This window comes from Coregonus lavaretus (genome assembly GCF_964263955.1).
Source record: "Coregonus lavaretus genome assembly, contig: HAP1_SCAFFOLD_3966, whole genome shotgun sequence".
NCBI classification, from domain to species: Eukaryota; Metazoa; Chordata; class Actinopteri; order Salmoniformes; family Salmonidae; genus Coregonus; species Coregonus lavaretus.
Window position 1 is genome coordinate 7,284 of NW_028162537.1, and position 7,256 is coordinate 14,539.

Sequence of the window (7,256 nt, forward strand, 5' to 3'; positions counted from 1 at the left end):
ATTTAGTGCATTTAAATACCCCAAAAAATTAATGCAATAAACAAATTCATCCAAAACATACAAATAAGCACGAATACCTGTATCTAATGAATATGCTACATTCACTTTCACTGTTTACAGTATATATTCACTTACGGTAAGCCATCAACAAATTCACATGCGCAGGTCGTGCACCTCATCCACATGCACAGCTCCGGCGGTCGGCTTGAGCTGACCAGTCGGCAGGTCACGTAATTAGGACACTGCCACAACTGGAATTCTGATGGTTGGATAATTTTTATTCGACCTGCACACGAAGAGACAACACACAATATGTTAGCTCTTGGTGCAGCCACAGCTCTCGGGCACCTTGCTAGTTGAAGGTCAGGCAAAAGAGAACAGGTGCTGCATGCACACATTCCGTGCCTAACAACACACTATACAATACAAGTAAAATGATATACAACATAATTCTGACAAAATAAATGACATACCTGTACACGAAGAGACAACACACAATAGCTTAGCCCTTGGTGCAGCCACAGCTCTCGGGCACCTGCGTGAGCACATAGAAACTCACTGTCTAATCAGAGACTTCAACACATTAGTTCCCACAATGAGTTCATCAACCTGCCCATCAACAATAAGCACTGGGACTACATAACAGAAGCCATAAAGTTGAATTTTTAAGTCACACATGCCCACTGGGCTAGTTTGTTCCCACCACAATCCACCAGGATAATGTCTGAAGGAGCTAGAAAGTTCCCCTCTACCACTCCTGCCTCCCTCAACCGAGGTACAATATCTGCGCGCAGAGTAGTAGCCATGGACCCACTATCTAACATCTCCTTCAGCTCAACTTTATCCTGTACTAGCACAGTGGTGTAAAACAAACTGTCTTTCTGATTAATTCTCATTGTGTTCTGAAAAATGACTGTGTTGTTCTTGGGTACTGACTCACAAAAGTAAGAATAAACAGATTGGATATCATCATCAGTGGAGGAAAAATAAGAATGCCCCACATTGCCCTCCTCAGAACGGAGGCTTTCTAGTTTTCCTGAGACCTGCCAGTCTGTCCACATCCAGGGTTCTGTCGCTGCCCAGCCTCACTACAGTCAAAGCTCATGTGGCCCGGAGAAAAGCACTTGACGCACAGCTGGTGCATCTGACAGTGAGCTTTGGTCCAGTGATTAGTGCTTCCACAGTCAGCGCACTCATGCTGACGTTTGTGGAACTGTTTACGGGGCCCTCTACATTTAACATGTTTAAGTCATTTAGCAGACGCTCTTATCCAGAGCGACTTACAGTTAGTGCATACGTAACTTTTTTTTTTCATACCCCCCGTGGGAATCGAACCCACAACCCTGGCGTTGCAAACACCATGCTCTACGAACTGAGCCGGCCATTCCCTCCACTACCCTAGGCGACGCTGGTCCAATTGTGCGCCGCCCCATGGGTCTCCCGGTCGCGGCCGGCTACGACAGAGCCTGGATTCAAACCAGGATCTCCAGTCCCCCAGGACTGTGTTGTGTTACCTGCTTGACAATAGTATTGATGTCCCCCAGGAGAGCAGCAGCAGGTTGCACGTTGTTCCCCATCTCCTCAGCACACAGATCAACCTTGACATTGACCTTGACATAAATAACGTATGTGGAACGTTACTACAACATACCAGCAACGACACGACAGGAAGAGCGCCGTGCGTGACACATGTAACAGCAGCTGGAGGAGTGGCCAAACCTCAAGCTAAACACAACAGAAATAACCAGGCACCACCACATAATGCTAAGGCTGACACACACACGTTCCCTTTTATAAACCGGGTGACTCGAGCCCTGAATGCTGATTGGCTGAAAGCTGTGGTATATCTGACCGTATAACATGGGTCACGTTGAGGGAGGAGGTCAGAGACCTGGCCGTGTTGTGCCAGGATAACAACCTCTCCCTCAACGTGACCAAGACAAATGAGATGATTGTGGACTACAGGAAAAAAAAGAGGACTGAGCACGCCCCCATTCTCATCGACGGGGCTGTAGTGGAACAGGTTGAGAGCTTCAAGTTCCTTGGTGTCCACATCACCAACGAACTATCATGGTCCAAACACACCAAGACAGTCGTGAAGAGGGCACGACAAAGCCTATTCCCCCTCAGGAGATTGAAAAGATTTGGCATGGGTCCTCAGATCCTCAAAAAATTATACAGCTGCACCATCGAGAGCATCCTGACTGGTTGCATCACCGCCTGGTATGGCAACTGCTTGGCCTCTGACCGCAAGGCACTACAGAGGGTAGTGTGTACGGCCCAGTACATCACTGGGGCCAAGTTTCCTGCCATCCAGGACCTCTATACCAGGCGGTGTCAGAGGAAGGCCCTCAAAATTGTCAAAGACTCCAGCCACCCTAGTCATAGACTGTTCTCTCTGCTACCGCACGGCAAGCGGTACCGGAGTGCCAAGTCTAGGTCCAAAAGACTTCTCAACAGCTTCTACCCCCAAGCCTTAAGACTCCTGAACAGCTAATCATGGCTACCCGGACTATTTGCACTGCCCCCCCACCCCATCCTTTTACGCTGCTGCTACTCTGTTAATTATTTATGCATAGTCACTTTAACTCTACCCACATGTACATATTACTTCAACTACCTCAACTAGCCGGTGCCCCCGCACATTGACTCTGCACCGGTACCCCCCTGTATATATAGCCTCCCTACTGTTATTTTATTTTACTTCTGCTCTTTTTTTCTCAACACTTTTTTTGTTGTTGTTTTATTTTTACTTTTTTGTTTAAAATAAATGCACTGTTGGTTAAGGGCTGTAAGTAAGCATTTCACTGTAATGTCTGCACCTGTTGTATTACGGCGCATGTGGCCAATAAAATTTGATTTGATTTGATTTGAAATTTATTTTGACTGTTCGAATTACGTTGGTAACCAGTTTATAATAGCAATAAGGCACCTCTGGGGTTTGTGGTATAGGGCCAATATACCACGGCTAAGGGCTGTATCGTCGAGGCACTCTGCGTTGCATCGTGCTTAAGAACAGCCCCTAGACGTGGTATATTGGCCATATACCACACCCCCTCGGGCCTTATTGCTTAAATATAGATGTACTGTACAGCACTAAGACAGCCATGACATTATTTGGAGAGACCACAAAGACTTATAGAGAAGCTATATAATTGATAGACTAAATCCAATAGACTGAGTCAAATACCTTTATACCTGGTTACAATGAAATGTAGTTCACTATGAAATGACCTGTGACTAGGGTTGCAAAATTACAGTTACTTTCCCCAAATTCCCAGAAATCCCTGTTGGAAGATTCCAGAAATCAGAACGGAATAAGCAGAAAATCTGGAATCCGAAAAAAAGAAGGAAAAAAAAGAAACCCTACTGGTGACCTTTGACCTAGCTGGATGACCTTTACTTGGGTGTCAAACCTGGGGGGAAGGCCAAAGTGCAGGATCCAGTTGAGTCTGGCACCAAGTAGGACCACAACATCAGACTGGAGCAGAGCTCTGCAGTCCCCACCAAGACCATAGAACCAGGAGGATAGGAAGAGGAGGAGGAGGAGGAAGAGAGGAGGAGGAGGATAGGAAGAGAGGAAACGGAGGATAGGAAGAGAGGAGGAGGAGAGCAGGGACAAAACAAAATGTAATGAAAAGAGGCTAGTTATAGGAGTAGTGTAGTTGTTTGATTGACACCAGTTTACATTGACATGACCTGGCCAGGAGAGACTAGTTATAGATAGGGATTTCAGGAGTTTCGTGGTCCGTTCAAATGGTCAGGGAAATTCTTGGTCCTACTTATACAGTCAATGGTCTGTACATGAATATGATGCCAGCTGAGAGAAGGAGAGGCTGACCTGGAGCGGGCAGCAGCAACACAGTTGGGGTGATCGTCAGGCAGCACCCCTTTACCCATGGGGGTGGGCAGGAAGGGCAGGTCACACCCCTCCACCAGCTCCTTCAGAGCCCCCTCTGCTCTTCAATGGGCTGCACCTGCAGAGGGACACAGACAGAGGGCACTGCCACACGGATTTCAACAGACTGGTCTTCACAACTGGGATGCATTCAGCTGAGCAAAACGTTGTGCAACGTTCAGATAGAAATATAGCATGTAGAACGAACGTGCCTCTCAGACAGGTAGAATGAGAAATCATGTCAACAACATTTGTCGACTGAACGTGGCCCAGTTTTCAACTGAACCGTGGTACAGTGCTATATGTGTTACAGTGCGTCTCAGCTGGCTATTGATCTCTCTTGGACAGACGCACGTAACATAACTGGAAGTAGCGTCTGTCAACAGAATGGGATGTGACAACTTTGTTCCGGTACGCTGATTTTTCACCACTAATCATTTGGACAAATCCCGATTTCGCAGGTGCTCGCATCTTTTCAATTTCAGAACGGGAGGGGACATTTGGCCCATAAACTTGCCGGAAACTTGCAGAGAGTTTCCGTTTAGGGGGGTGGAGAGTTCGCAAGTGGCGTTAGTATCTTTCTCTTAACATCTCCCCAGACCTTATCCAAGTATCTGACGCAATTATGCAAGATTTTAGTTCTGTTTCCCCCAGATTATCTGGCTATTAAAAAAGCAATGCCTACCTTTGCCAATGATGAGTAAAGTCCATTTGGCTCCTTTCAGGACCGCCAGTGCTTCTGTGATCACCATATGGTCAGCCATACTCACAGGAGGAGGTGGACTACAGGGCACCTCTCTGACAAAGGAAATAATAAATAATAGGTCAAACATTAAACATGTTACCTAGCAACTTTATTGCATATGTAAATAAACCATGAAGGTCTATCGAGGCTTATTGCTATTCTCTGATGAGAATATTTTGATATAGTGCTATATTTTCTAAGTAATTTAATTTCTGGTTCACTTCAGACGTTAAAAGGTATAACAAGATAAAATAAAAATGACTACGGTGATGTGAATTCAGAGGTATACATATTCAACAGTAACACATTAGTATACATTTTAAATGGATGAAAGACAGTGATGGCCACTAACCTGGCTCTGCTCCTGTCCAATTTAGCATTGACCATGTCCCCAGATATGTCTACGTATACAGCACCTGGACGTCCATACATGCTAGTGCGTGCTGCCTTAGACATACCAAACACCCTTAAATTCAGATCAATTAAGGCTGTGCTGTGCTCTTATGAAGCAGTTAAGGTACCTTGCTAAGCTGGAAAATTAGAGGTCAGAAAAAAGACAATTGCAGGTGATACCAAATGATATGAAGAGGACTACACAGAGGGAGTCAGAGTAGACTGTATACCTTCTCTACCACTGAGGAGATCATATCCAGACTGCTAGACCTAGCAGAGAACTTACTGTACAATCTGCATGCCTCCACCTGACAGAGAAAGAGGACCACAAATAACAAATTATTTCCTCTTTCAGCAATTAAACTGCTAGGGCCAGTTTCCCAGACAGAGATTCTCTATTGAGTTTGCTTTTTAGGCCATGACTAGGCTTAATCTGTGTCCTGGGAAACAACCCCCTAATGTTCAAAAGTCATAAATATCATGGTTCAATCGGTACCTGTGGAAACTCTTGAAACGCCCCAGTGGTCTCTTGGTTTTGATCGGAGGAGCCTCCAATAACAATCACAGGCCTACAGAGAGAGAGGTATCACACAATGACATCAACTGACAATCTGAGATAGTTTGGAGTCCTCAGATCATTTTTTGCAGTGTGCGGATAGCATCCCTTCTTTTGAAAGGACCACTGAACATGAGTAGTAGGGTCTTCTGTTTGTGGAGTTCTAGCATACCAGCAGTTCATGTTAGCGTTGGCCATTCCACCAAGTGCATGGATGAGTCCCGGTCCAGACACAACCAGACACGCACCTGGACTGGAGAGGAACAGACAGACAGAGGGACAGACAGGAAGACAGGCAGACAGACACATAAAGGGTCAGACAGACAGGCAGACATAATTAGCAATGCAAAAAAGCTATGAAACTGACCCTCACACACTACACGCTCCTGTAGTCTATGTACGGGTAGTTAATATCACATGATTTGGGGAGAGCTGGTTTAGTAATAAAAAGGTGGCTTATGGCTTGTTCATTGCGCATTCCCACATACTTGATTCCTGAGGCTTGAGCTGCCTTAGCTACTTCAATGACTGGAACACCAACTATTCCAAACATATATTCTACATTCTGTAGAGAGTTACATGTAGATACAGTATATTTACCTTTTTTTAAACATTTTTAGTCATTTAGCAGACGCTCTTATCCAGAGCGATTTACAGTTAGTGAGTGCATACATTTTCATACTGAATTGTATATGAATTGTTACAATGTAGTTTAGATTTTCTTTGCATTGACACACACATTGGCATGCATCAACAAGGGTGTTAACATATACTATTCCACATAAACATCTAAATGTTTTTCTACAACAATATTAATAGTTAGCTATACCAGTGCAATGACCTATGGCACACTTTCACAACTCATAGTGTTACATTCTCACTGCCAAGGACATGATCAGCGACTAATATATTATTAGCAACACGGTTACACAGTATAACACTGTTTTATATATATTGCACACACTTCACCTGAGCTTTTAGTGCCTCTGCAATGAGCTGAGCCCCAGTCACATCTTCCATTATTATTGTCGAGAAATCTGTTCAAAGTGCAAACGCGGTTAGCAATGATTTCTTGGACTTGTTGTTCAGTAGCTTATAAATCGTGTTTAGATCTCTTGCAAATCATTAGTTTTGTCTGCTTTCCAGCATGCATTACATGAGTAGCTTTTTCTTCTTCAGTGGGGTTTATAGGCAGTTGGCATCCAACGTTATGGTGCATTACTGCCCCCTATTGTACAGAAGTGTGGACATGAGCCGTGCAATAGCAGTCATGAATATTTAATAAACTAGTAGCATTTTTCTTTTTTATTGCAAGAAATACATAATAAGCCCTCATTATGTGTTTATAACTGCACTTTACTTAACACTTAACTCAGTTAAGTCATTATGAGTGTATGACAGTATGAAAAAAAAAATGTATGCACTCACTAACTGTAAGTCGCTCTGGATAAGAGCTTCTGCTAAATGACTAAAATGTAAAATGTAAATGACTTGAGTGTATGCATTATAGATATAGGCTTCATAGAAAGTGTTACAAATGTTCTCCTGTCATCTTATAGGAGATCCATTCATGGATTTAGTTATGGCTTGAGAATGTGACTGGTCTACGGAGTTCTCCTTTATGTCTGTCTTTATATGTGACAACAACTTTTCTGTATTATGTG

The 7,256-nt window shown here is 44.0% G+C and overlaps 1 pseudogene across 1 annotated transcript; it reads right to left on the reverse strand.

Annotated features, from left to right (window-relative positions):
* Positions 1–1,514: 1,514 nt before the first annotated feature.
* LOC311119180 (2-hydroxyacyl-CoA lyase 1-like) lies at positions 1,515–6,612 on the reverse strand (annotated as a pseudogene). Its single transcript has 10 exons — positions 6,562–6,612; positions 6,059–6,157; positions 5,765–5,838; positions 5,533–5,605; positions 5,267–5,344; positions 4,996–5,090; positions 4,584–4,696; positions 3,842–3,977; positions 3,389–3,494; positions 1,515–1,598 (listed from the first exon to the last, which is right to left on the reverse strand). The product of its transcript is annotated as a 2-hydroxyacyl-CoA lyase 1-like (transcript).
* Between the last annotated feature and the right edge of the window lie 644 nt (positions 6,613–7,256).